At 43.5% G+C, this 26,577-nt stretch overlaps 1 long non-coding RNA gene across 3 annotated transcripts; it reads left to right on the forward strand.

Moving 5' to 3' along the window:
- The first annotated feature begins 8,729 nt into the window (after nt 1-8,729).
- Nucleotides 8,730-26,055, forward strand: LOC112579428. Of its 3 annotated transcripts, XR_006544063.2 has the most exons (4): nt 8,730-8,825; nt 9,768-9,853; nt 13,250-13,381; nt 25,778-26,055. It is a non-coding gene; the product is annotated as an uncharacterized LOC112579428 (long non-coding RNA). The 3 variants fall into 3 exon arrangements; XR_006544061.2 differs by lacking the exon at nt 8,730-8,825 and having other exon boundaries at nt 9,506-9,853; XR_006544060.2 differs by lacking the exons at nt 8,730-8,825; nt 9,768-9,853 and adding an exon at nt 12,183-12,858.
- Nucleotides 26,056-26,577: the final 522 nt, after the last annotated feature.

The following is a 26,577-nucleotide window of genomic DNA, read 5'->3' on the forward strand; positions in this document are numbered from 1 at the left end:
GTGAGCGTTGCTTGTGATGTCTACCCGGCAAGCCCAAAGAAGCCTCCAAATAGAATCCAAGTTGTCCCTCCGAAAGGCAGACTCTTAACCACTGGCCCACCAGGGAAGCCCAAGCGTGGGACTCTGATGGCAACAAGTTTCCCTCTCAGGAAACTTAAACGTCATGCTTTGGAAATAGAGGCTCAGGTAGAGCCCTAGGGAATGGAAAGAGGAGGTAAGAGATTTTAAAAGCCAGCTATACCATGGACAAGTGGGCAGTGGGGTGACAAGATTTAAGAAGGCTGCTGTTATGGCCTCTAATTCTCAGATCAGCTTCCCTACCCAAAGCTCTGTAACACAGAGCAGCAAAGAGCAGCCCTATCTTACCAGCCAGAGGGGAAGAAAGAGGGGACAAGATGGAGAAGGACCTGCAGTCTTCTCCACCTGTCACCATCAGCAAGGGCGCACTGATGCCTCCTCTGAAAAGTGAGGAATGTGTTAGTGACCACGGTCCCACTCTAGTTTGCATAGTATTCGTCATCTTGTACCCATTCATTCCAAGAGCCCGTTAATGCCTGTCAGGTACTGCCCTGGGCCGTTGGAGAAGTACTTGTGCCATAGGGGAAAAGAAGAGAAACTGAAAAGTAACTGGTCCAATAGAATTTTTTTTTTTTTAATGCCCACACAAGTAAGTAGACTTGGGTGTAACTACAGACCAGTCCAAGTCTGGATCTAGAAGGATCTAGAAGGCTGCTGCTGCTGCTGCTAAGTCACTTCAGTCGTGTCCGACTCTGTGCGACCCCATAGACGGCAGCCCACCAGGCTCCCCCATCCCTCGGATTCTCCAGGCCAGAACACTGGAGTGGGTTGCCATTTCCTTCTCCAATGCATAAAAGTGAAAAGAAAGTGAAGTCGCTCAGTCGTGTCCGACTCTTCGAGACCCCATGGACTGCAGCCTACCAGGCTCCTCTGTCCATGGGATTTTCCAGGCACGAGTACTGGAGTGGGGTGCCATTGCCTTCTCCGATCTAGAAGGCAGAGGCTGCCTTTTCTTTTATTCCCTGTGACTCCCTTTAACTATAGCGTGGTCTTTATAATACCTGTGGGTAGGTTTTGTAAAGTAGAACACTCCTTGAAAACTGCCTCCAAAACTCGGCAACCACATTTTTCTCTGAGAACAATGTTACATCCATTGCATGAAAACCTAATATCCAAATATGCCCATAATGGATGCCATGCCAATCCCATTAACATTCATGATATGCTATAGAGCTTTGAAAAGAACACTTGGGTAGTTTTAATCCTTCAAGAACTCAAATAAACTAACACAACATTGTAAATCAACCATACTTTAATAAAATAATTTTTTTCAAAAAGAACTCAAACAGTTCTAAGCAGGAGCATGTAGCTCAGTTTAGCTCAGTTCAGTCTCTCAGTCGTGTCTGACTCTTTGCGACCCCATGAATTGCAGCACACCAGGCCTCCCTGTCCATCACCAACTCCCGGAGTTCACTCACACTTACGTCCATCGAGTCAGTGATGCCATCCAGCCATCTCATCCTCTGTCGTCCCCTTCTCCTCCTGCCCCCAATCCCTCCCAGCATCAGAGTCTTTTCCAATGAGTCAACTCTTCGCATGAGGTGGCCGAAGTACTGGAGTTTCAGCTTTAGCATCAGTCCTTCCAAAGAAATCCCAGGGCTGATCTCCTTCAGAATGGACTGGTTGGATCTCCTTGCAGTCCAAGGGACTCTCAAGAGTCTTCTCCAACACCACAGTTCAAAAGCATCAGTTCTTCGGCACTCAGCCTTCTTCACAGTCCAACTCTCAAATCCATACATGACCACTGGAAAAACCATAGCCTTGACTAGATGAACCTTTGTTTGCAAAGTAATGTCTCTGCTTTTGAATATGCTATCTAGCTTGGTCATAACTTTCCTTCCAAGGAGTAAGCGTCTTTTAATTTCATGGCTGCAGTCACCATCTGCAGTGATTTTGGAGCCCAAAAACATAAAGTCTGACACTGTTTCCACTGTTTCCCCATCTATTTCCCATGAAGTGATGGGACCGGAAGCCATGATCTTCGTTTTCTGAATGTTGAGCTTTAAGCCAACTTTTTCACTCTCCACTTTCACTTTCATCAAGAGGCTTTTGAGTTCCTCTTCACTTTCTGCCATAAGGGTGGTGTCATCTGCATATCTGAGGTTATGGATATTTCTCCCAGCAATCTTGATTCCAGCTTGTGCTTCTTCCAGTCCAGCGTTTCTCATGATGTGCTCTGCATATAAGTGAAATAAGCAGGGTGATAATATACAGCCTTGATGTACTCCTTTTCCTATTTGGAACCAGTCTGTTGTTCCATGCCAGTTCTAACTGTTGCTTCCTGACCTGCTCATTTGCATACTTGAAAGTTTTCTGTTCCTATGCTTGAGTTCCAATCCCATGTCAAAATTGTTTCAAGATTCAGAAAGCTATATTGCACTAGAAAAGAGCTGAGCTCTCTTTAAGTGAAACATTTTTCCTTTTTTTCTTTTTAGCTAATGCTGCTGCTGCTGCTGCTAAGTCGCTTTAGTCGTGTCCGACTCTGTGCGACCCCAGAGACGGCAGCCCACGAGGCCCACCCCGTCCCTGGGATTCTCCAGGCAAGAACACTGGAGTAGCTTGCCATTTCCTTCTCCAATGCATAAAAGTGAAAAGAAAGTGAAGTCGCTCAGTCGTGTCCGACTCTTCGCGACCCCATGGACTGCAGCCTACCAGGCTCCTCTGTCCATGGGATTTTCCAGGCAAGAGTACTGGAGTGGGGTGCCATCGCCTTCTCCTTTAGCTAATAGAGACATGGAAATTTTTAGTGAATTATAAGAAAACTGTGGTTTATCTGTAAAGAGACCTATGGGATTCTTTATCTACTGTATAATTAGAAGACCAACTGATTATTTTCATTCTAACCTAAAATGTTATACTGATATCCGTTCTAGGTATTCCAAATGATTCAAATATACAAGTTATGTACTTTATAATGGAGTTCAGTTCAGTTCAGTCACTCAGCCATGTTCGACTCTTTGCAACCTCATGGACTACACCACGCCAGGCTTCCCTGTCCTTCACCAACTCCCAGCGCCTGCTCAAACTCATGCCCATCAAGTCAGTGATGCCATCTAACCATCTCATCCTCTGTTGTCTCCTTCTCCTGCCTTCAATCTTTCCCAGCAACAGGGTCTTTTCCAATGAGTCAATTCTTTGCATCAGCTGGCCAAAGTATTGGAGTTTCAGCTTCAGTATCAGTCCTTCCAACGAATAGTCAGGACTGATTTCCTTTAAGATGGACTGGTTGGATCTCCTTTCAGTCCAAGGGACTCTCCAGAGTCTTCTGCAACACCACAGTTCAAAAGCATCAATTCTTCGGTGCTCAGCTTTCTTTATAGTCCAACTCTCACATCCATATATGACTACTGCAAAAACCATAGCTTTGACTAGACAGACCTTTGTTGGCAAAGTAATGTCTCTGCTTTTTAATATGCTGTCTAGGTTGGTCATAACTTTTCTTCCAAGGAGCAAGCGTCTTTTAATTTCATGGCTACGGTCACCATCTGCAGTGATTTTGGAGCCTCCCAAAATAAAGTCTCTCACTGTTTCCATTATTTCCCCATCTATTTGCCATGAAGTGATGGGACCGGATGCCACGATCTTAGTTTTTTGAATGTTGAGTTTTAGGCCAGCTTTTTCACTCTCCTCTTTCACTTTCATCAAGAAGCTCTTTAGTTACTTATAATGGAGACTACCCTTCTAATTAGGTAAAGCAATGGGAATAAGATTTGGGGGAAAAGAATATATTTTCTTAGATTTAGATTGTGTTCGTAAGATATTAAAAGTTATGAGATTTAGAATGCATTTTTTTACTTAAAAAAAACTTATTAAAAAGTTCATTACTCAAAAGTGGGTAGTGCATTACCCAAGGTACTCTGAGGTACTCTTGGGTACCTCAACATAGCCAAGGTACTCTTGTCTATGTAACACCTGCCAGGTTGATAAGTAGAATGTTACCAGCACCCCAGAAAGGCCCTGCTAACCCTCTCTATCACCATCACCACTCCCCCACCCCCCAAAGCTAACCACAGTTCACCTCTAACAAAGATTAGTTTTGCTAGTTTTAAAATTTTTTATATAAAAGGAATAATATAGTGTGTATTTTTTGGTATGACTTCCTTTATTGAATATGTTGTCTTGGAGAGTTACCCAGGGTGTAGTTCATTCATTTGATTGCTGTGTAATATTCCATTAAATGACTATACAACCATTTATCTGCTCACGGTACTATTCATGGATATTTGGGTCTGCTTACAGTTTGGAGTTGTTAGAAATTGTGCTCATCTGAACACTCTGGTACATGTCTTTTTAATGCATATACTTCAGGGATTTCTGTTAGGTATACACCTAAGAATAAATTGCTGGGTCATAGGTTATATGAATGTTCAATTTTGTGAAATAATGCCAAACAGTTTTACGAAGTGGTTGTAAAGTTTCATTTAATCTTGGCAGTCACGCTTTTTCTATTTCTGGCAACAGTAGAGTGGGTAGGATTTTTAATGTCTTACAGGTTTCTTGGAACAAAACATCTTTTTAAGCATAAACACTATTTGAATGAGTCAAGTTTAAAGTAATTAAGTGTTCAGAGATTAAATTTATTTCTACACTACAAATGTTTTTTTTTTAAATAAGTGTAAAAGTGCTTGGGGCAAAATACATTTGGGATTTCCCTGTTGCCAAAATATCTGAAAAGTAATTCCAGCTGCTCACTCAAAATCACCCACAGCTGGGCTGGCCAGCTTCTGACCTGATATTGACCTGGGGTTTTCAATAAAACAGGCTTCCCTGAATGCTCCGTGGGTAAAGAACCTGCCAGCAAGGCAGGAGACACGGGAGACCTGGGTTCCATCTCTCAGTTGGGAAGATCCCCTGGAGTAGGAAATGGCAACCCATTCCAGTATCATTGCCTGGAAAATCCCACAAATAAGCAAAACCAATAGATACTAGGATCCCCATACAAAACCAATATCACATCCATGAACTTAAGCAAATAAGCAAACATTTTCAATACAGCCATAGCCCCACCAAGAAGTGGGGCAGATTTGAAGATTAAAAAAAAGTTTCTGAGTTTGGAGTTTTTGTTCTCCCTGATATGGAAGACATGCAGAAACAGACAAATGAAGTTGGAAACCAAAGAAGTTTTTCAAAGGACACTACAAGGCCCACTGGGCTGTCCCCTGCCAACTTGATTATTCAGAGTAGAGCTGTCTTTCTTCCCAGGGCTTTTGGAATTCACTCTCTGGCAGGACTGTAAGAGAATGGACTCGCCAGTGCCCCTTAGGTTCCTTAAGCAATTTCTTGCCAAGATCAGTAAGGTCAAGGGTGCTGCTAACCAGCCTATACTGCCAGATCAGTCATTGCCACAAACCTTCATAGCGTTGAGTGCCTGGTTTGACCCCACCAAAGCTATTATCCAAAACACGATGATAAACATCACTAGGTGCCAAAGTGGAGGCTACAGACATTTCCACTTCTTAAAATCCAACTTATTTTTCAAGATTCATCTCACATCTCAGCCTTGAAGCCACCCCCAGGTGTCCCGAACCAGCCTTATGGCCCATTGTTTAAGAGCCTTTGCGAGGATGTGAACTCAGTATAGGGTGTCTGTCAGCACCCTTGACCTCTACCCAGTAGATCCAATAAGCACATCTCTTTCCTCCAGGCATGACAAGCAAAAATGTCTCCAGATTTTTCTCCTTAAGGGACAAAATACTGTGGTTGAGAGTCCCTGGTCTGTGTGAATATGTGGTCACCATAACATAATCGTCAGCAACACAAAGTCAGGAGCATATTATGCCTTTTTTGCATTCTCCAAACTAATAACCCAATTCTGGAGAAATAGCAATTGCTCCCCAAAATATTCATTGAAATGAATTAATCTGTCATCATTGCTACCTTATATCTTTCAGAAACTCCTATTTGTCCTTCCCATCTCACCTCAAGTGTCTCCTTTTTACAGGTGCTCTCCCCAAATCCAGACTTGCAAGGTTCTCTTCTTTACTTTCGGTGAGGAAGCATTGCTATCTGTATTCTTCTAATTATTTCCTCTAGCACTGTAGAAGACCAGGCTGTTGGCCCATATTTTCATTAAGGATACTAAGGCTCAGAGAGCTGATATGGCATGTTCAAGGTCACAGAGCCAGTACATGACAGATTTGACAATGGGCCAGTCCTGTGACAGTGGGCCAGTCTCCTAGAGGGACAGAACTATGGACGCTAAGCAGAGCATCAAGGGGGCTGGCATTTGGGGCAGAGCACTCATCACAGAGTGCTTTTTTTGAAAAGACCCTGATGCTGGGAAGAGTTGAAGGCAGGAGAAGGAGGGGATGACAGAGGATGAGATGGCTGGATGGCATCACTGACTCAATGGACAACTCTGGGAGTTGGTGATGGACAGGGAGGCCTGGCGTGCTGCAGTCCATGGGGTCACAAAGAGTAGGACACGACTGAGCAACTGAAATGAACTGAACTCATCACAGAAGAAAACTGGAGTTTAAGGAGGGAAGTTGGTCAGAAACCAGGACCAATATGGCGTGAATACAAGACTGCATGAGGAGGGGTACCCCTGAGAACACACTCCACACCAGCCTACAGCCCCTGACTAACCCAGGATGAAGAGTTACACTCCATGGTTAAGCCAACTGGTGAATCTGAGGATGTTAGTAGATGTCTGGCCTTGGTCCAGGTTTGAGGAATGCTGAGCTGCAGGTGAGGAAAGGAGTCTGGGTGAAGCAGGTTACCCATCATATGCGCCCAAGTGTGTTGGATTCCTAGAGTGCTGGGTTCATTGTCCTCTCCTGGGGAGACATCAGTCATTCATTTAGTCACTGATGTCGGTAATCAGCACCTACTGTTGTGCTGGGCCGGTGATGGGCACAGAAGACGCAAAGGTAAGCACAACAGAAGTGGTCCTTATCTCTCAACGCTAATCTAATAATTATACAAATAAGTGTTTAATTACAAACAGTGACAGGTGTTAGGGAAGAAAGGTGTTGTGTGCCATAAGAGCATATAACAGAAGGATATCACCTAGTCTAAGGACTGGGGACGATTTCCCCGAGAAGGTGATAATTGAGCTGAGATCTGAAAAATGAATAAAAGGTAATTATGTTCGGGTGTGTTGAGGTGGTAGATGGCTCCAGACTGAAGAAACAGCAGGGCAGGGTCTCTGAGGCGGAACCATGGGGCGATGAGGTTGAAGAATGCAAGGCACAGTACACACAGCGGAGCCCTTTGAGGGGGAAAAGTTAAAGTGATTAGAATCAAAGAAAACAAGGCTAATGTTCCATTCAGTGTTCTTGATGGTGAAAGGTTCTCTTCCCAAGAGGACAAAAATAACTTGCTACTTCGAAAAAAGGTAGGCAGGCTTTGCAGGCAGGGCTTCCCTCAATGACAGGATCTTGGTGGAGTTGTTAATCCAGAGTTCGACCTGAGAATATCAAGCAATTCAGTTTCTTTCATTTTATTCAGCCAATCAGATTCTGGGGATTGACTCACATTGACCAAAGTTATGGAAAACAGATGTATAAATCAAAATCCCTATATATAATTTTATCAGTAATGCAACTGCCTGGAGAATTGAAATATTCATGTCTATTGGTCAATGTACTCCCTTCCCTATAAAGTGGTCCACAGAGGAAGGCAAATGCCCATAAGCTTAATGGGTGAGGAGAATTGGAACAAAGCCTACTGTCAAATGATCCAGCTGACCATTCAATGCACCATATTCTATTAAGAGATGAGCATATAGTCTGAGCCCCAAATGAGAACACAGGGCTTAACAAAGAGCTCTAATTCAGTTTTTGTTCTATTAAAGCCTTCAGTTGATTGGATGAGGCCTGTCTACATTATGGAGGGCAATCTGCTTTACTTTGAGTCTGCAGACTTAAATACTATTTGTGTCTAGAAAAATACATTCACAGAAACATCTGGAATAATATCTGACCAAAGTGCTGAGTACAGTGGCTGTTAGGAGCTGAACTGTGTCCTCCATCCTCCACCTTCCAAATTCATATGTTGAAACTCTAACCCCCAACATAACTGGATTTGGAGATAGGGACTGTAGAAGGTAATTACGGTTAAATTAAGGGTGGAGCCTGGATCAATAGGATTACAGGCCTTATGAAGTGCACACAGAGGAGAGGTCACGTGAGCACACAGGAGGATGGTTGCTGCCTGCAAGCCAAGAAAAGAGGCCTCAGCATCAAACCTCTGTTGCTGGCACCTTGATCTTGGACTCAGCCTCCACAACTGTGAGAATAAATTTTGCTGTTTGAGCCACTCTGGTATTTTCTTATGGTACCCTTAGCAGACTAATACAGTGACCCATCTAAGCTGACACATAAAATTAATCATCATGCAAGCATTTATATTAACGAGTTTACTTTAAAATACTCGAAAGCAATTTTTTTAATTAAAAAAATAATCCAGGGAGGATAGATGAAATATGATTGGCAAAATGTTGATAACTGTCGAAACTAGGTGCTGGAGAAGTGGAATTTCATTATATTATTATCTGAAATTTTCTATCACGAGCCACTTAAAAGAAATATTCATGAGGCTACTGAGTCCCAACCCAATAGTGACTGGAAGAATTCACACACCCTCTTTATTCTTTGGAAGATGAATGTTTTAATAATGAAATTCTTTAAGTACTTCTGTCCAGCTCTAATCTGTAGCTTCCTTTTTCGTATTTAGCCAGCAAGTTCTCATTAAGATATGACTCAAGGACATGGAGTTCATTAAAATGATCATCATATCACATGGTGGGTAGAACGCTGTCAAAAAAAATTCTCTGTCTCCAGCAGAGCATGTCATTCAGGGTTTCCTGCAACTGAAAAAGCCCAGTAGCTGAAGAAGGTTTTTCAGATTTGCCTTCTAATGATCTAGATAATGTACCACATTATCATGTAAATCCCTGTTACAAATTTGAAATGTATTCAATATCGTTGTTATGCTTCTGTAGTTCTCACACTTTGGAAAAGTTTAGAATAAAATGAAGTTAAAGTCACTCAGTCATGTCCAACTCTTTGTGACCCCATGGACTATACAACCCATGGAATTCTCCAGGCCAGAATACTGGAGTGGGTAGCCTTTCCCTTTCTCCAGGGGATCTTCCCAACCTAGGGTTCTAACCCAGCTCTCCTGCATTGCTGGCAGATTCTTTACCAGCTGAGCCACATACTTCCTACTAAAATTGTGTATAAATGCAAATATTTGCAACCTGCTTCCTCTGACTATATATCTGTTTCAGCTAAGGAATGCTAAGTGGCTTCATCTGTTTTTTTTTTTTAAAGCGCCAGAACAAAGTATTTAGGATCTTTGATCTTTTTTTTTTTTTGAAGAATAACAGGAGCCTTTTCACCTAATAATAAATATACTTTAAGAATAGGCATTTTCAGAAACCTCATACTGTATATTGGAAAATGCAAACAAAAAAATTCATTATATTTTTTTCAGTATAGGCAGAACTAGGTCAGAGAACCTGTTGAAGTGGACAGAAAGGAAGAAATTCCCATCTGTTCTGTTCCCTGAATAATTCATCAATGGGATCCAAGCAGGCTTAAGGGACGGGACTCAGCAAAATGATTTCTAAGTGAAAGTAGAAATCACGTTTTTAGGGAAGTTGTTTGGTGGGAAATCTGGACAGATAACGAGAGCCTTTTCAACCTGGTGCCCTGATGTGATGTTTCAATCCTGAATTCCAGACCTCTGACTGTCCTTATCTGTGCTGAGAGGTGTGGGCTGGGCAAGGCGAAAGTCAAGCTTCCCCTGAGATGTCGCAAGGTCCCAGGTGAGTCTACCTGGGCTGCTGGGAGGGGCGTGGGCACCATGGGTCTCCCAGGCCTGACCAGAGAAGCCCAAACACTGTAGACTCACAGGGCTGCGTGACAAGCGAGGAGACAGGACACCAGTGCCTGCGGGAGTCTCTGCCAACTGAATAAACAAAAACAAAACCCTCTGCAAAGGAGGAGTGGGTCAGTCTGACAGCATCAACAAATATCCAGGTCCGGGCAGAGAAACACCCATCACAGCAGGGCGACCAAGTCAAAGTCACAGACGAGCGCATTTGCCAGAAAAAGAGGACAACGGGAGAGGGAAGCAGAGCCTGGAGACGGAGAAATGCGGGTCCTTCAATGGCTGGCACATGAGCCCTCAGGACACAGATGCCGGGAGAGCCTCAGAAATAGCCTTTGGGTTGCGGCCAGGGGAGCGTTTGCGTCAGGGCAGCAGGGCCGGCTGTGAGCTCTGCAGTTTGCCGGGCCTCAGGCAAAACCACAGGCAGTGGCAAGGTCACAGGGGAGCCATGCAGGCTCTGCTGACGCTGAGCTACTAGGATTTTCCAGAAACTACCGAGAGCAAGTAGCACCGGACATATTACATGGAGGTGGTCCAGGCCCACAGTCGGGGGACAACCTCAGACGAAGTAACAGCATTATCATTCTGCACTTTTGTACCAGAAATGCCTGAGACCAAGAAAGCACCGCTCTGAGGAGAAGAGGGGAGGATCTATCTGCTAGTTCAGTTCAGTCGCTCAGTCATGTCCAGCTCTTTGCAACCCCAGAGTCTGCAGCATGCCAGGCCTCCCTGTCCATCACCAACTCCTGGAGTTTACTCAAACTCATGTCCATAGAGTTGGTGATGCCATCCAACCCTCTCATCCTCTGTCATCCCCTCCTCCTGCCTTCAGTCTTTCCCAGCACCAGGGTCTATCTGCTAAGCAGAGTCCAAAATCAGGACTGGTTGGTAGAGACAGGCCCAGAGAAGAGGAAGTGCAGACTCCAGTGTCATGTGACCACCTGAGGCTCCCATGGGGTCTCAGGGTTCCACTGGGCTGGACTCTTGGGGAACCAGCAGTGGTCCCTGTAGCCTGATCCATTCCAGCCAGACTGCACCCTCTCTCTCCTGATGGCCAAATATTTCATGTCTTTTCTGGGTCTTTTCCTTCCTAGTCACTCAGGTTTCCAGACACATCCTCAGTCTTAGCCAAGGAGAGCTGGCCTTGGGCTCCTGAAGAATATGGCTCCTCGAAAAACAGAAAAAGTACCACAAGAGTACATGCGCACACACACACACACACACACACACACCCCACCATACCCCTTACAGATTCCCTCCATAACCATCACCCTGCCTTTCTCTTCTCTTCCTTAGATATAACTCATGTCCGACTCTTTGCAACCCCATGGACTATAGCCAACCAGGCTCTTTTGTCCATGGGATTCTCCAGGCAAGAATACTGGAGTGTGTTGCCAGCCCTCCTGCAGGGGATCTTCCCAACGTGGGGATCGAACCCACATCTCTTAGGTCTCCTGCATTGGCAGGTGGGTTCTTTATCATTAGGGCCTCCTAGGAAGCCCTGACGGAGAAGGCAATGGCACCCCACTCCAGTACTCCTGCCTGGAAAATCACATGGACGGAGGAGCCTGGTAGGCTGCAGTCCATGGGGTCTCGAAGAGTCGGACACGACTGAGCGACTTCACTTTCACTTTTCACTTTCATGCATTGGAGAAGGAAATGGCAACCCACTCCAGTGTTCTTGCCTGGAGAACCCCAGGGACGGGTGGGCTGCTGTCTATGGGGTCACACAGAGTTGGACACGACTGAAGCGACTTAGCAGCAGCAGCAGCAGCAGCAGCAGCAGGAAGCCCTGGATAAAACTATGTTCCCACAAGTACTGGATGGGGAACAAATACACATTTTTCTCTGGAGAGACACTCCTAGAAAGACGGTAACCCATGGACCAGAGCAAAGACCCACATATAACAGAGGGAATCCTCTACCACCGTGTGGTGAGGCTACCTCATATCTGTGTAGTTCTTTCAAATTTACGAAAACCTTTCCCATCGAGTGAGGCAATTCTTGTGAATCCCATGCTCTGAACTCAAAACTTGAACTTGAGGAGTTTAAGTGGTCATTTCAAAGTCACCCACTTAGTGACAGAACTGGAATTCAAACCTCATGATTTAATTCCAAGTAAAATCCTTTCTCTAATAAGGTAATAAAAATAGTTCCCAATTATTGAGCACTTACTCTGTGCTGTGCCCTATCGTATGTGCCATACTCACTTAAATTTAGTTAACTCTCATGAAAACCCTATAAGACAATGCTATTATTATACCCATTTTTAGGAATGAGGGAAACTGAGGCACAAAGAGTTGCATCATTGCCCAAGGTCAAACATCATACCACATTATCCTATAGCTACCTACAATTTTACCTAATCAGCAGATAATGACCCAAATAGGAAGTATAGGAAAGGCAGAGCCAGACAGGGGGTGCACAGCCAAATATTCAGCCCACAAGCAGTCAGTTGCTACAGGTGTTAGCTACTGACTCTGGGTACACAGGCGACACCTACTTATTTTAAGCCTAAGGGAGAGAAGGTTTATTGACAGTATCAGCCAGGACCTGGCAGGAAACAGATGGCACAATCCAGAGTGTTCAGCTGAAAAAAATGTAATGGAGGGACTATTTACAGAAGGGCAGGCGGATGAAAGGAAGCAGCGTGGGGCGATGAGGCCCCGGAAACAACAAATGCCGGAAGCGGTCACCACCTCTAGGACTGGCAGGCTGATGGTGGAGGGACCGGGTCAACAGAAGGCAGGGAGCGCTGGGCCAGGGAGGGGGCTGCGGCCACCCATGGGACGGCCTGGTCCCTTCCATCTCCTGCTGGTGTCTCCCCTTAGCAGAAAATTCAGGAATCCCCGGGACAGAGGGGCCTCGGTGAGGCTGCCCTGTAGATGCCCCCAACCACACGGCAGAGGAGGGCAGAAGACGAAGGGGCGGGGGACGCAGGTGAGGAGCATCAGCCAGTCACCCACTCGTCTAGTCCTGACCCCGCCCATTCGTCTCATCCTGGCCCCGCCCACTCTCGTCTGGCCCCGCCCACCCCGGGACTGTTGGCTGCCTCTTTAACCCAGCCAAAAACTCGCACCTATTTAAGTGGACCAAATATTAAAGGGAGCATCACCATCGCCTGTGTTTCTTCTGTCGAGGACAGGCCCGCGGGGTTCATTCAGCAGAGTCTTCCAGCCTAGCTTCCCCTAAACAAAGGAGCGTTCTTCCCGGTCTCCCCCACCTTCTCAAGGATGAGCGAAGCAGCATTTAAGAGCTGTTTTTCTTCTCTGCGCATGTCTCTTAACCCTTGGTTTCTCTCTCACTTTTTTTTTTTTTAATTTAATTCAAGAGAAAGGAAGCAACAGAGACTAGATCAGTTCCCAGACTGGCTGTGTTTACATCGTCGTGGGACATCAGGCCCTGGTTGCCTCTGTGGACAGAGGCGACAGGGCAAGGCACATGCGTCTGCTAAGGATTCCTGGTGAGAAGGAGGGGAGGGAGGGGAAGGTGGGAAGTGCTCTAAGTGTTACCCGGGAAAGAGGAGAGGAGGCACTTTCTCCTGATAACCAGGAAAAGGGAGAGAGAAACAAGCGTCAAAGCAGAAAGCAACCTCCAAGGCCTGAATTCAAAATACCCACTTTAGAGGGAGTGCTTGGGGCCAGACCCTAAGGCCCTCCCAGTACCTGGTCCAGCTGTTTTGGAGATTTCAGAATCTCAAAGCTTGAGTGGCAACTGCTTTGAAACCTTTGTGTGGTGATGGGAAAGGGCAGGTTGGAAGGGGAGTTTTTGTATTGTATCTCTTTTTTTGATGATGAAGATGGATTTTATTTAAATTGTGGGAAAAGGAGGTTTTCTTACCCCTGTTAGATTTTCCCATGGCACCTGGAAGATCAGAAACCTGATGAGTTTTGATAAGAGCGTCTCTCCAGTGGAGGATGGTTCTACAAAATGGCAGGTCAGGACGAGACCCATTCGGAAACATACTCAAGTCCCAAGTACAGGTGTGGCGAAAGGAGGGACAAGGGACTGTAAATAGCCAAGCCGTGTCTCTTTGTTTTGGTCTTGGGGGTCCTACCTATTTTCCCTTACTGTTTTCACAAAGCATCCATGGTAACAGCCAGGGATGTGGTGGAGGTAGAGGCCAAAAAAGTCCCTAGAAAGATGCCCAGTGGTGTCAGAAGTCTGGGCTGCTCCATTTCCAGTATTGCTCTATTCATGGCAGGGCTTTTGGCCTGGTCACATGGGCCTGAAACCAAGAAGTCATCTTGGACTGCTTTCCCCAATATCTCATAGTCCAACAATCACCGGGTCTGACTGAAAAGTCAAATAAAACATATTTATTGTATACCTATGATGTGCCCAGCACAATCGAGGTAGTGGAGGGGATTGCAGGCATAAGGACTTCATCATTAAGAAGCTTGCCATCTTATCAGGTGAGACAGTAATCAATATATAAACAGTCATCTCAGACTGTGTGTCAAACTGTTTTTGTCTATTGGGTATAAGAAACTGGCTTAATTTCCGTTCTGGAGAAGTCTCCAGGGACTTAGGATCGGCAGTTCAAAAGTGTCATCAAGGACCTGCGATTTTTCCATCTTTCTGCTCCAGCACCTTGTTTCGCTTTATCCTAAAGCCAGAAGCAAGATGACTTTAGCAACCCCAAGCATCACATCCAGATTTTACCAAAGCCAGAGGGAGTAGAGGGCTCTTCTCCTGTGACACTCCAGAGAGAGAGAGACCCTTCACTAGAACCACCACCCTCTAAACTTCCTTCATATCTCATTGGCTATAATTGGGTCACCAGCCTATTCCAGAACCAAGACTAGCAGAGAGGAATGGAATTAACTTTAGATCAAAGAGGAGGGAGTCTCTGCCCCAAAGGGATGTGTGGGAGGATCTATTGGACCAAAATTCGGGTTCTTTTCAGGAAGGAAGAGTAGGGGAGCAAATTCTGGGTTGGGAGCCAGCTGTGTTGATTACAATATATAAAGAGCATTTCAGAATTAAATGGGGTAACAAGATAGAGGGGTGAGGAAAGGCTGCCTTAGATATTACCTTATTTGCACTGGCTGGGGTTATGGTTGTATCCTCCTAACTGGACCTCCAGCCACTGACCTTCCCTCTCCTCCACCTACTCCATGAACCCATTCTTCACATTGTCCCATTGGATCTGCCTACAATGCAAATCTTGGGCTTCCCCAATGGTGGCTCAGCGGTAAAGAATCAGCCTGCAATGCAGGAGTTGGAGGAGTCATGAGTTCCATCCCTGTGTCAGGAAGATCCTCTGGAGAAAGGCACGGTAACCCACTCCACTGTTCTTGTCTAGGGAATCCCATGGGCAGAGGAGCCTGATGGGCAATAGTCCATGGGGTTGCAAAGAGTCTAAAGCAACTGATCATGCACGCACAATAGGAACCTGCTTATGTCATTTTATTGGTTAAAATGCTCCTGTATCTCCTTATTTCACACTGAATAAAATAACTTTTAGTGTGATAAAAAATCATTGAATATTTGTCACATGCAAGGCAGTGTTCTAAGCACTTTCTGTTATGTTATTTAACTTAAGGGTATAGGTGAGCTAATCAAACACTGGTTTGTGTAATACACTACCACAAACCTAGTGGTTTAAACTACACAAATTCATTGCCCTCCCTTCTAGAGGACAGAAGTCCAAAATCAGTTTTAAAATCAAGACATCAGGAGCAGAGCGTTTTTTCCAGAGGTGCTGCTTTTTCTCACCTCTTCTGCCTTTTAGAGGCTGCTGGTGTTCCTTGCTTCCTGACCTTATTGCTTGACCTGTGTTTCCATCATCACCTTTCCTTCTCTCTTTTCTGATTTCCTGCTCCCCCTTCTAAGGACCCTTGTGATTACATTGGGCACCCCGGGATAATCCCGGATAATCTCCTGTCTCAAGATCCTTAACTTAATCACATCTGCAAAGTCCCTTTTGCCGGGTAAGATAACATAGTCACAGGACACAGATATTAAGCAGGGATGTCTTTAGGGAGCCGTGATCCCGCCTACCCCTCTCAAGGTCCTGTGTCAAGAAGTAATGGAACCAAGGTTTGAATTTCAGGCTCTGCAATCCCTGGAAGAAGCCATCCCTCCCTCCCAATCTAGTTGTTTCGTGTTTAACTGAGAATGTCTGTCTTGTATGCCCCAGGCCCTCATGTGGTTCATTGCCACTTAACCTTGGGACCCAGCTCACGGTGACCTCTATTGGAAAGGCTTCTTGCCTACTTTTCTAGCCCTGGACCCCCACCTGGATTAGATGTCCCTCTCCTCTGTTCGCACATACCGGAGCTCACTACTAAACTCTCACTTGTAACTCTGATGGGAACTGGCTTCTGTGGAACACACGGAGCTCAGGCAAACTTGTTGGTTGGTTGGTTGATTGGCAATGAACCCATCTTGAATCTTGCCTCCTGCACATCCTCCAACTTTCTATTTCTGATTTCTGTAGCTAATAATGATAGGAGGTGAAACTTTTTTTCCTCCTTCTAATTTATATGTGAATTAAAACCAGCACCACCTTAAACTGTTAGACATTTATACTTTTATGCATTTATACCATTTATGCCCTTATGCATTATGCTGTAGCTCAGCAGCCCTTTGGGAAGTTAACTCATCAATTGCTAATGGCAGAAGGTCAGAGAAGGACAAATAGAAAAAAAAAAACAAAACACTGACAAATCAACCCAGATCCTTCATCTGAACCATTCTCTTAATTCTTGAAATTCCATAGAACTTTCTCATTTGGCTCATATGCCATCCACCTGTGGTTCAGTTGGTGAGGCGTGTAGGGGGAGGATGGCCTTGAACAACTCAGGCATGCAGCAGTCTCTAAAAATGGGTTGTTCATGAGGATGAATAAAGAGAAAGATACATGGTGGAGTGGGGAGGTGCAGGAATTTGAGGAGTTTCACATCTTGTGCAATAAAAGGAATTATCCATCCACCAACCACTGAGGATTTAAAGAAGTCAAGTAGCTGTCCTGAGGATGCAAAGTTATGACCAATCCTGGATTCAAAGCCAGGTTGTGAATCAGAGGTTGGTTGGTTTTTCTCTGAATTGTGTTAGCATCATGTTTGAGGCTCATAGTCACTTACTTGAAACCTCGAGGGACTAAGCAGCTTTGAATTGAGAAGTTTCGAGATTTTAGAAACTTATGTACATTATAGTAGCAGCAGCAAAACATATTAATATTTTCACTAAATGGGTCTAGAAGCCTCAGATCAGCCTTTCATCATCAGGCATGGTTGTACCACTAAATTTGGGGTTTTCAGACATTTGGGGGAGTTGCAGATAAAGGATTGTGGAGCGGAACATCAAAGGAAATAAGTGTATGTACATAATAACGAACGTTTGTTGAACAGTGAATATTTGCCACATGTCTGCAAAGCTCTGGGCATGCATAACTCTCTCAGAAACTTTGCAAGGTAAGTATTATTACTATCTGCATGCTCAGAATCAGAGAACAGGCATGGGTGGGCTAAGTAATCTGCCTAAAATCACTTTAGTCCATCCATCCATTCATTCAGTCTCTGTTTTAATTAACAACTTACAGTTAAATTTTTCAAGAATAACCTTTCTTATCGAATAGTGTAATATTTCCAGAATGACTGGCTGGACACTGGGCTTAGATCTGAAAGTCCATCGTTTGTAGCTTTAAATTTGTGTTCGCTTTGTATTATCTTTCTTGCTTTCAGATCAGATCAGATCAGTCGCTCAGTCGTGTCTGACTCTTTGCAACCCCATGAATCGCAGCACTCTAGGCCTCCCTATCCATCACCAACTCCTGGAGGTCACCCAGACTCATGTCCATTTCTTGCTTTAGTAGCAACCAATTCATGCAAAACAGGTAGGTTTTGAACACGGTTTTGAACCTTTGAACACGGTTACAGCTCTTGGAAAGTTCAAGAGAAAACTTGTGGCTGATTCCATATATTCATTTGCTGCTTGTTGGACATCTGCAAAGTATTGGCACTTTCCCAGAATTAGATCTACTTCCAATAAAGCAGAAGAGTGTGAACTTCTACTAAAGTAGTGTTGTCGAATTCAAGTTGGATGACTGAGGAAGGCTTTTCCTTAGTAATGAGGCTCTATGAGTGGATGATGAACTTGGCCATGAAAAGTGTGTTCTCCCTTCCACATAACTCAATTTCCTCTAGAATGATAACCTTCGCCTTCCCTAAAGTAAGCTAATAAAACTCACAGGAGTGGTTTCCTTCTACTGTGCCTAATATTTTTTTAGATTAGACTTCCAACATTCTCAAAGATTTATCAGAAAAGCATCACCGTTCTAATAATTCTTGACATAGACATTCTTGAACTCCACACAACCACTCAGAATTCTGGAAGAACAGTGTGTTTGTTTCATCTTTCACTTTTTCCCTTTTAGAACTTGAAACTATTCTGCAAAATGGAAGTAGCCCTAGCTACCATGCATTTGTTTTGTGATTAACTGAATTTTATTATTTCAGGAAATTATAAAATTGTTTTTCCATAAATGTGTTCTTTAAAAACTTGTTTCAATCTTAAGTGATTTTTATTATGCCTAGGAAATGAAAATATCCTGATAATAAAGTCTAGTGGGGGAAAAGGTTGTCTATTAAAAAATTCAGTATGGGCAACTTTGAACAAATTTATTCTTAAAAATAATAAGTGCCTTATGCTGGGGTGACTTGCCCTTCAATGTGGTCTGCTATTCCGTACTTTCTTAACAAAGCTCCCCCTGGTGTTTAATAAAGTCCAGTTTTCCCCAATTCTTTTTGGACTCCAAGTGCTTCTAATTATCTTTAAGAGCTATCCATGGATGCCTCACAGATTATTACCAAAGCTAGAACATTTGGCCAAATTTTGAAAAATGCTGAGTAGGTAGTAATTCCTCAACAGATGCTTGTTGAATGGACTGGGATAGTCTTACCAACCTCACACGATAAACCAGACAAGGCAAAAACGCAACGGTTCTAAGATTTCATCTCCTGGTTATGTGACCTTGGTCAAATTGCATCACTTCTTTATTCAACAAAATTCATTGATTGTTAATCCATGCACAGTACCATTGCCCTGCCCTTCTGGGGGCAGGGACACAATACTGGGAAGACAAGTGTGGTTCTTGCCTTCACAGACTATTTTAAATAGAGAATCTCAACTTGCTGTGTAACAGAATCACCCAGGGGAAATGCAAATTACCAGACCCCCCTCCCTGGATCTACTGGGGGTTAGAGGGCAAGAAGGGGAGATAGGGAGGTGGCTAAAGAGTACAAGATTTCTATTTAGTCTAAAACTGACTCGCAGACATAGAAAAATGCTTATGATTGCCAAAGAGGAAGGAGGTAGGGATAAATTAGGAGTTTGGGATTCACATATACACACTGCTATATATAAAAATAGATAACAAACAAGGACCTATTCTATAGCACAGGGAACTATACTCAATATTTTGTTATAATCTATAAGGGAAAAGAATCTGAAAAAGAAAAATATATATTTATTTTTATTATATATATATTTATATTTATAAATATGTATTTCTTTTTCTGATTCTTTTCCCTTATAGTGAAAGAGAAAGTCATTCAGTCGTGTCTGACTCTTTGTGACCCCATGGACTCTAGTCCATGGAATTCTCCAGGCCAGAATACTGGAATGGGTAGCCTTTCCCTTCTCCAGGGGATCTCCTGCATTGCAGGCAGACTCTTTACCAACTGAGCTATCAGGGAAGATCTTTTTCCCTTACAAGTCATAACTTATAACCTATAGGTAATAGGCTATAACATTTTCCCTTATAGGTTGTATGTATTTCAGGTATATATATAACTGAATCACTGTACTATATATCTGAAACTAACGCCATATTGTAAATCAACTATAGTTCAGTAAGAAAGAAATATTATCAGGACTTTAGGGACTCCTTTGCATCCATTATGATCACTGTCTCATACTTTCTCAGAAGTGTCATTATTCTGACTTTTATGTTAATAATTTTTGTTTTTTATTCTTTTATTTTGTATTTTGTAATTGTCATACAGTAAAACGGATGCTTCTACTGTTAAAAAATAATTACTTAAATAAATTAAATTGACTGTGGTAATAGTTGCACATATCTGTGACTATACTAAAAACTGATGAACTGTGTGTGTGAAGTGAGTGAACTAGATAATATGTGAATTAGAGTTCAAAGTTGCTTTAAAAAAAAAAAAAGCACATTATATAAGCAGATTCTTGAAAGATGGATGATGGTTAACCAGGCAGAAAGTGGGAGTTCAGAGAGAAAGGAAAGGGAAGAAAAGGAAGAATGTTCCAGGCAGATGGGACTGTGAGAATGAAGTCCTGAACACGAGGCATCTAAGAAAATAGAAGAATTTCCATAAGCAGTCTCTTTGAGGGAGAGAAGGGCCAGGCCACAGAGAGCTTTGTTCTCCTGCTTTGTTCACTCCAGGCCAGGGGCTACCAAAGTATGTTCCCTGGTTTGAAATCAACCAGAAGCAACTTGATCAGAGCATCACCTGGGAGCTTATTAGAGATGCAGATTCCTCACCCTAGCCTGGGATGCCCCACACCAGACCTACTGAATCAGAACCCTGGGACCCAGCTATCTGGGTATTAACAAGCCCTTCAGCTGGTGACCCTGAAGTTTGAGAACCTCTTCTCTTGAATTCTTACAAATCCAGCTTCCCCGCCACAGAAGCCAATGTTTTTTAACAGTATAAAGGTGGTTATGGTACCCCTTTGCTTGAAATCCTCCAACCTTCCCCCGTGTGCTGGCTTAGTAGGCAGGGGGCTGACCCAGTTGGGTTTATACTTTTGAAGGCCCCTCTGGCAACCCGCTTCAGTATTCTTGCCTGGGAAATCCCAAGGACAGTGGTGCCTGGCAGACTACAGTCCATGGGGCTGCAAAAGAGTCGGACACAACTTAGCGACTGAACAACAAACGAGAAGTGGCTGCTCCTTGGAGAGCAGATTAGAAAGAGTAAGAATAAACATCTGGCGACAGACAAGGAGGCTACTACAATAATCTAGGTAAACACGAGGGGGAGCTGGACTTTCCCAGCAGCCTTAAGGAAGGAAAAAGCACATCTACTTCCTGCTACTGCTAAGTCACTTCAGTCGTGTCCGACTCTGTGCGACCCCATAGACGGCAGCCCACCAGGCTCCCCCGTCCCTGGGATTCTCTAGGCAAGAACACTGGAGTGGGTTGCCATTTCCTTCTCCAATGCATGAAAGTGAAAAGTGAAAGTCAAGTTGCTCAGTCGTATCCGACTCTTAGCGACCCCATGGACTGCAGCCTACCAGGCTTCTCCGTCCATAGGATTTTCCAGGCAAAAGTACTGGTGTGGGGTGCCATTGCCTTCTCTGGTATCTACTTGAGAGAGGTGTAAATAGAACCAACAGGATTGGATTTTTGTTTCCAGGTGGCTTCCGGAATCTTTTATTTTTCATTTTTAAATTGTGGTATAATATACATAACATGGGCTTCCCAGATGGCTCAGGGGTAAATAACTTGCTTGCTAATTCGGGAGACGTAAGAGATGCTGGTTTGATTCCTGGGCCGGGAAGATCCCCTGGAGGAGGGCATGGCTATCCACTCCAGTATTCTTGCCTGGAGAATCCCCTGGACAGAGAAGCCTGACGGGCTATAATTCATGGGGTTGCAAAGAGTCGGACATGACTGAAATGACTTAGCATGCATACATAACATAAAATTTACCACTAACCATTCAAGCGGGTTTTAGAAAAGGCAGAGGAACCAGAGATCAAATTGCCAACATCCGCTGGATCATGGAAAAAGCAAGAGAGTTCAAGAAAACATCTATTTCTGCTTTATTGACTATGCCGAAGCCTTTGACTGTGTAGATCACAATAAACTGTGGAAAATTCTGAAAGAGATGGGAATACCAGGCCACCTGACCTGCCTCTTGAGAAATCTGTATGCAGGTCAGGAAGCAACAGTTAGAACTGGACATGGAACAACAGACTGGTTCCAAATAGGAAAAGGAGTACGTCAAGACTGTATATTGTCACCCTGCTTATTTAACTTCTATGCAGAGTACATCATGAGAAACGCTGGGCTGGAAGAAGTACAAGCTGGAATCAAGATGGCCAAGAGAAATATCAATAACCTCAGATATGCAGATGACACTACCCTTATAGCAGAAAGTGAAGAGGAACTAAAAAGCCTCTTGATGAAAGTGAAAGAGGAGAGTGAAAAAGTTGGCATAAAGCTCAAAATTCAGAAAACGAAGATCATGGCTTCTGGTCCCATCACTTCATGGCAAATAGATGGGAAAACAGTGGAAACAGTGTCAGAGTTTATATTTTGGGGCTCCAAAATCACTGCAGATGGTGATTGCAGCCATGAAATTAAAAGACACTTACTCCTTGGAAGGAAAGTTATGACCAACCTAGATAGCATATTCAAAAGCAGAGACATTACTTTGCCAACAAAGGTCCGTCTAGTCAAGGCTATGGTTTTTCCTGTGGTCATGTATGGATGTGAGAGTTGGACTGTGAAGAAGGCCGAGCACCGAAGAATTGATGCTTTTGAACTGTGGTGTTGGAGAAAACTCTTGAGAGTCCCTTGGACTGCAAGGAGATCCAACCAGTCCATCCTAAAGGAGATCAGTCCTGGGATTTCTTTGGAAGGAATGATGCTAAAGCTGAAACTCCAGTACTTTGGCCACCTCATGTGAAGAGTTGACTCATTGGAAAAGACTCTGATGCTGGGAGGGATTGGGGGCAGGAGGAGAAGGGGACGACAGAGGATGAGATGGCTGGATGGCATCACTGACTCGAAGGATGTGAGTCTGAGTGAACTCCGGGAGTTGGTGATGGACAGGGAGGCCTGGCATACTGCAATTCATGGGGTCACAAAGAGTCGGAGACGACTGAGCGACTGAACTGAACTGAACTGAACCATTTTAAGTGGGTAGGTCTCTGGCATTAAGTACATTCACATTGTTGTCAAATCATCACTGCTGTCCATCTCCAGAACTTTATCATCACCAGACAGAAACTCCACATCCATGGAACAAGTTCCCGTTGCCCTCTTCCTCAGCTCCTTATTACCTGTATTCGGCTTTCTGTCTCTAGGAATTTCTCTGTTCTGGATAACTCCTATTGATGGATTCAGGCAGTATTTGTCCTTTGTGTTTCTGGTTTGTTTCGCTGAGTATAACATATTCAAGGTTCATCCAAACTGTAGCATGTGCCAGAATTTCCTAATTATGGATGAATACTATTCCGTGGTATGTTTACACCACTGTGCTATTTATTGATTCCTCTGTGGATGAACACTTGACTTGCTTTGATCTTTCGGATATTGTGAATGATGCTCCAATGAACATTGATATAATAATATCTATTTGAGTCCCTTCTTTCCATTTTTTTTTTCTTGGTATCTACCCAGAAGTGGAATTGCTGGGTCCTGTGATTATTCTGTGTTTAACTCTTTGAAGACCTGCAAACTTGTTTTCCCCAGTGGCTGCACCATTTCACATTCCCACCAGCACTGTGTGAGTGCTCTGATAGCGCCACGCCGTACTAAGATTTGTTATTTTGCTTTTTGGTTATAGTCACCACAATGGGTGTAACGTCTCACTGTAGTTTTGATTTGTGTTTCCCTAATGGCTAATGATGTTGAGCATCTTTTCATTGCTCATTGGCCATTTCTGTATCTTCTTTAGGGTCTTTTTGAGTCTTTTGCCTATTTTTTTTTTTTTAGAGATTTTTTGATGTGAACCATTTTTTTTAAAAATCCTTATTGAATTTGTTACAACACTGCTTCTGTTTTATGTTTTGGTTTTTTTGGTTCTGAGGCAGGTGGGATCTCAGCTCCTGACCAGGAGCTGAACCCAAACTCCCTTATTGGAAGGTCCTGGACCGCCAAGGAATTCCCTCTTGGCCCGTTTTTTAACTGAGTTATTTGCACGCTTTTTGCTTTTGCTTTTGTGTTGTGAACATTATTTATACACATTCTTCTGACGTCCATCCCTTATCAGATACATGATTTGCAAATATTTCCTCCCGTTCTGTGGGTGGTCTTTTCCTTCTCTTGATAGTATCCTTTGATGTGCAATTGCACTCTGAGTGCCAGCCGGTACCTCAGGACCTAGGAAAGCACTAGGAATTTAGCAGGAAGAAGACATAGGATGAGGGGAGAGGGTGGTGGATAAAGGCCCTGAGAAAGTCAACCGTTAAGACCCTAGCCTGCTTCCCAGGGCTGAAATCTCGAAGCATAATCCTACTTGGCATGTCAGAAGCATTGTCTTTCTATTAATTCTGTAACATCTTCCAATTTCCCCAAAGCAAAAAGATGCCTTGGGTAATGCAAAGCCCAGATTTTTGTTAGTTTTTGAGAAGGCAAATAAAGATCCCACTGCAGGCGCCACAGAATATGTGAGACCCCAGAGAGACCTGCACAGCTTATGGACCCTGGAGCTTAGATCTTGTTAGCTTCAAGGTCAGTCCACCTCTGCCCTTCTGAGCCACTTGGAAACTATTCTGAGGACAAAATCAAGGCTGCTCACTAGCATTGCTCAGAGGAGCTACAGAAGAGGAGGGATTGGTTTGGAAGGAAGGTGGGAGTGGGTCTTCCCTGATCAGTTGGGTCTTCTCCTTGAAGGGGGCCAACCCCACTCTTTGTGATCATAGACTGAATGGTTAAGCCCTCCAGGTTACAGGAATAAAAAGCTGAGGCAGGTAGGGGACAATGTTCATTACACTGCCATTTTTTCTGGTTCTAAGAGGAGGGATTTTTCCATTTCTCCCCTCACCCATTCATCCTCAGGGGAGGAGCAGTCACTCATCAGATCGGTGACTCTAGAAGTCATCCCTTTGCCTTTTTCTTTGGGAAACCGAGTTCCTGCAGAAAGCATTCTCCTTTTTAGATATAATTCAAGGTCAAGCTCTACATCTCCAAATGATGCTTCACTGCTGAGGAAAAATGTGCAACTGAGGAAAATTTAATTAACCATGCCAGAAGAAAGACTGGATTACTTTTCTGTTCTTGCTACACAAAATATTAGAAAACATTGTGGAGAAAACAAAGAGTAGGTAGCAAAAAAAAAAAAATTATATATATATATATAGGATCAAGCAACTGATTAAAAATAATGTTGATTTCTGGATTTGTGATATTTGAGGTACCTGTAAGCTTTTTAAAATTATAATTTTTTTATGATTTCTTTTCTCATTCTAAATACATATATACTTTCACGTATAATTTCATATTCACAATTTTGTTCTTTTTCTAAAAAGAGTCACATATTATATAAGTATCAAAAAACCTAGATTTTGAACCTAGAATCTCATAAAACTTAGATTCATTTCCTGTTCCCCTCTCCAATTAACTCCAAGATTCTGGAAAGCTAAAAACTCCTTTCCCTGGTCTAGTTCCCATCCTAAGTCATCAGTCCGGTCATTCAATGTCATCTATTAGAGGTTCCATCATGAGCTCAAACGGTATCATAATGATAAAAACATGCCAATAACACATTCCTCCTATCATAATGTCCACCATGGATCTGAAGTCTGAAGGTTAAAATCTCAAAGTTGAAATCTAAAATTTTAAAATTCAAGTTCAAAGGAATTAATCAAATATTTTTGCCCTTTCAAGTTAAGCCTAAAATTCAAATTCGTTAGGTTAATTTTAAAATAAATGACAGTCTTTCCCCAGTTTCTTCTACTCGGTTCCAATTGGAGAGAATCTTGGTGCCTTGGGTAGATGGACAGACTACCCAAGGAATGGTATGGCTCTTGTGTAAAGAAAGTAGGGATGCCTTTAACGTTACTTCTTGAAAAAAAGAGTGGAATTCTCCCCTACCCCCTAGGATAGTAAACAGATTGCCATGGTAATTAATTTCTATTCCTTTCTCAGGCTCTCAGATTGATCAAGTAATCAGTTCCACGATGAAAACTCCAAGCCTCAAGACTATGCCTCCAGTTGCTGGTATCTTCAAGGCAGTGGTTTTCAACTGGGAGTGATATTTGTTCCCTAGGAATGCCAGCCTGGAGTGATTATGTTCCTACAGGATATCCGGAACATCATCCATCACAGCACTTTTCAGAAGCGCTCACCAGAGGCAAGGCTGTGGGTGGCCCTGGCCCCACACCTACTCACTGGCAAAGCAAAAATAAACACACAAAAAAATCCAAGCAAAACTGTGGTCCTTAGGGCAGTTATCCAGGCAAAAATTATGTTTAAGAAAACATAGTGTTGATGTTGCCAATGACATCGACCGCTGAGTGTTGAAAGAGGGCAGAGAAATTCTTGTTGTCAACCTAAGCAGGGGAGAGAACCAGTTAATCCCAAGAATCTGTGAGTTGTGTGCATGTTTCTTTGGGAACCTGCTTCTACTGAGAAATTAATTTTGCAAGAAAGTAGGGATGTTTTTAATGCTACTTCTTGAAAAGAAAGAGTGGAATTCTCCCCTATCCTCTGACATAGTAAACAGAGTGCTGTGGTAATTGATTTCTATTTCCTTCTCAGGCGCCCAGATTGATCAAGTAATCAGTTCCTGATGAAAACCCCAAGCCTCAAGATCATGCCTCCAGTGGCTGGTATCTTCAAGGCAGTGGTTTTCAACTGGGCTTGATTTTTGTTCCCCAGGGAGGGTTGCCAGATTTAGTGAATAAAACACACAGGGTGCCCAGTCAAATGTGAACTTCGGGATAAAC

The sequence above is a fragment of the Bubalus bubalis genome, chromosome 2, assembly GCF_019923935.1.
Source record: "Bubalus bubalis isolate 160015118507 breed Murrah chromosome 2, NDDB_SH_1, whole genome shotgun sequence".
Taxonomy (NCBI): Eukaryota; Metazoa; Chordata; class Mammalia; order Artiodactyla; family Bovidae; genus Bubalus; species Bubalus bubalis.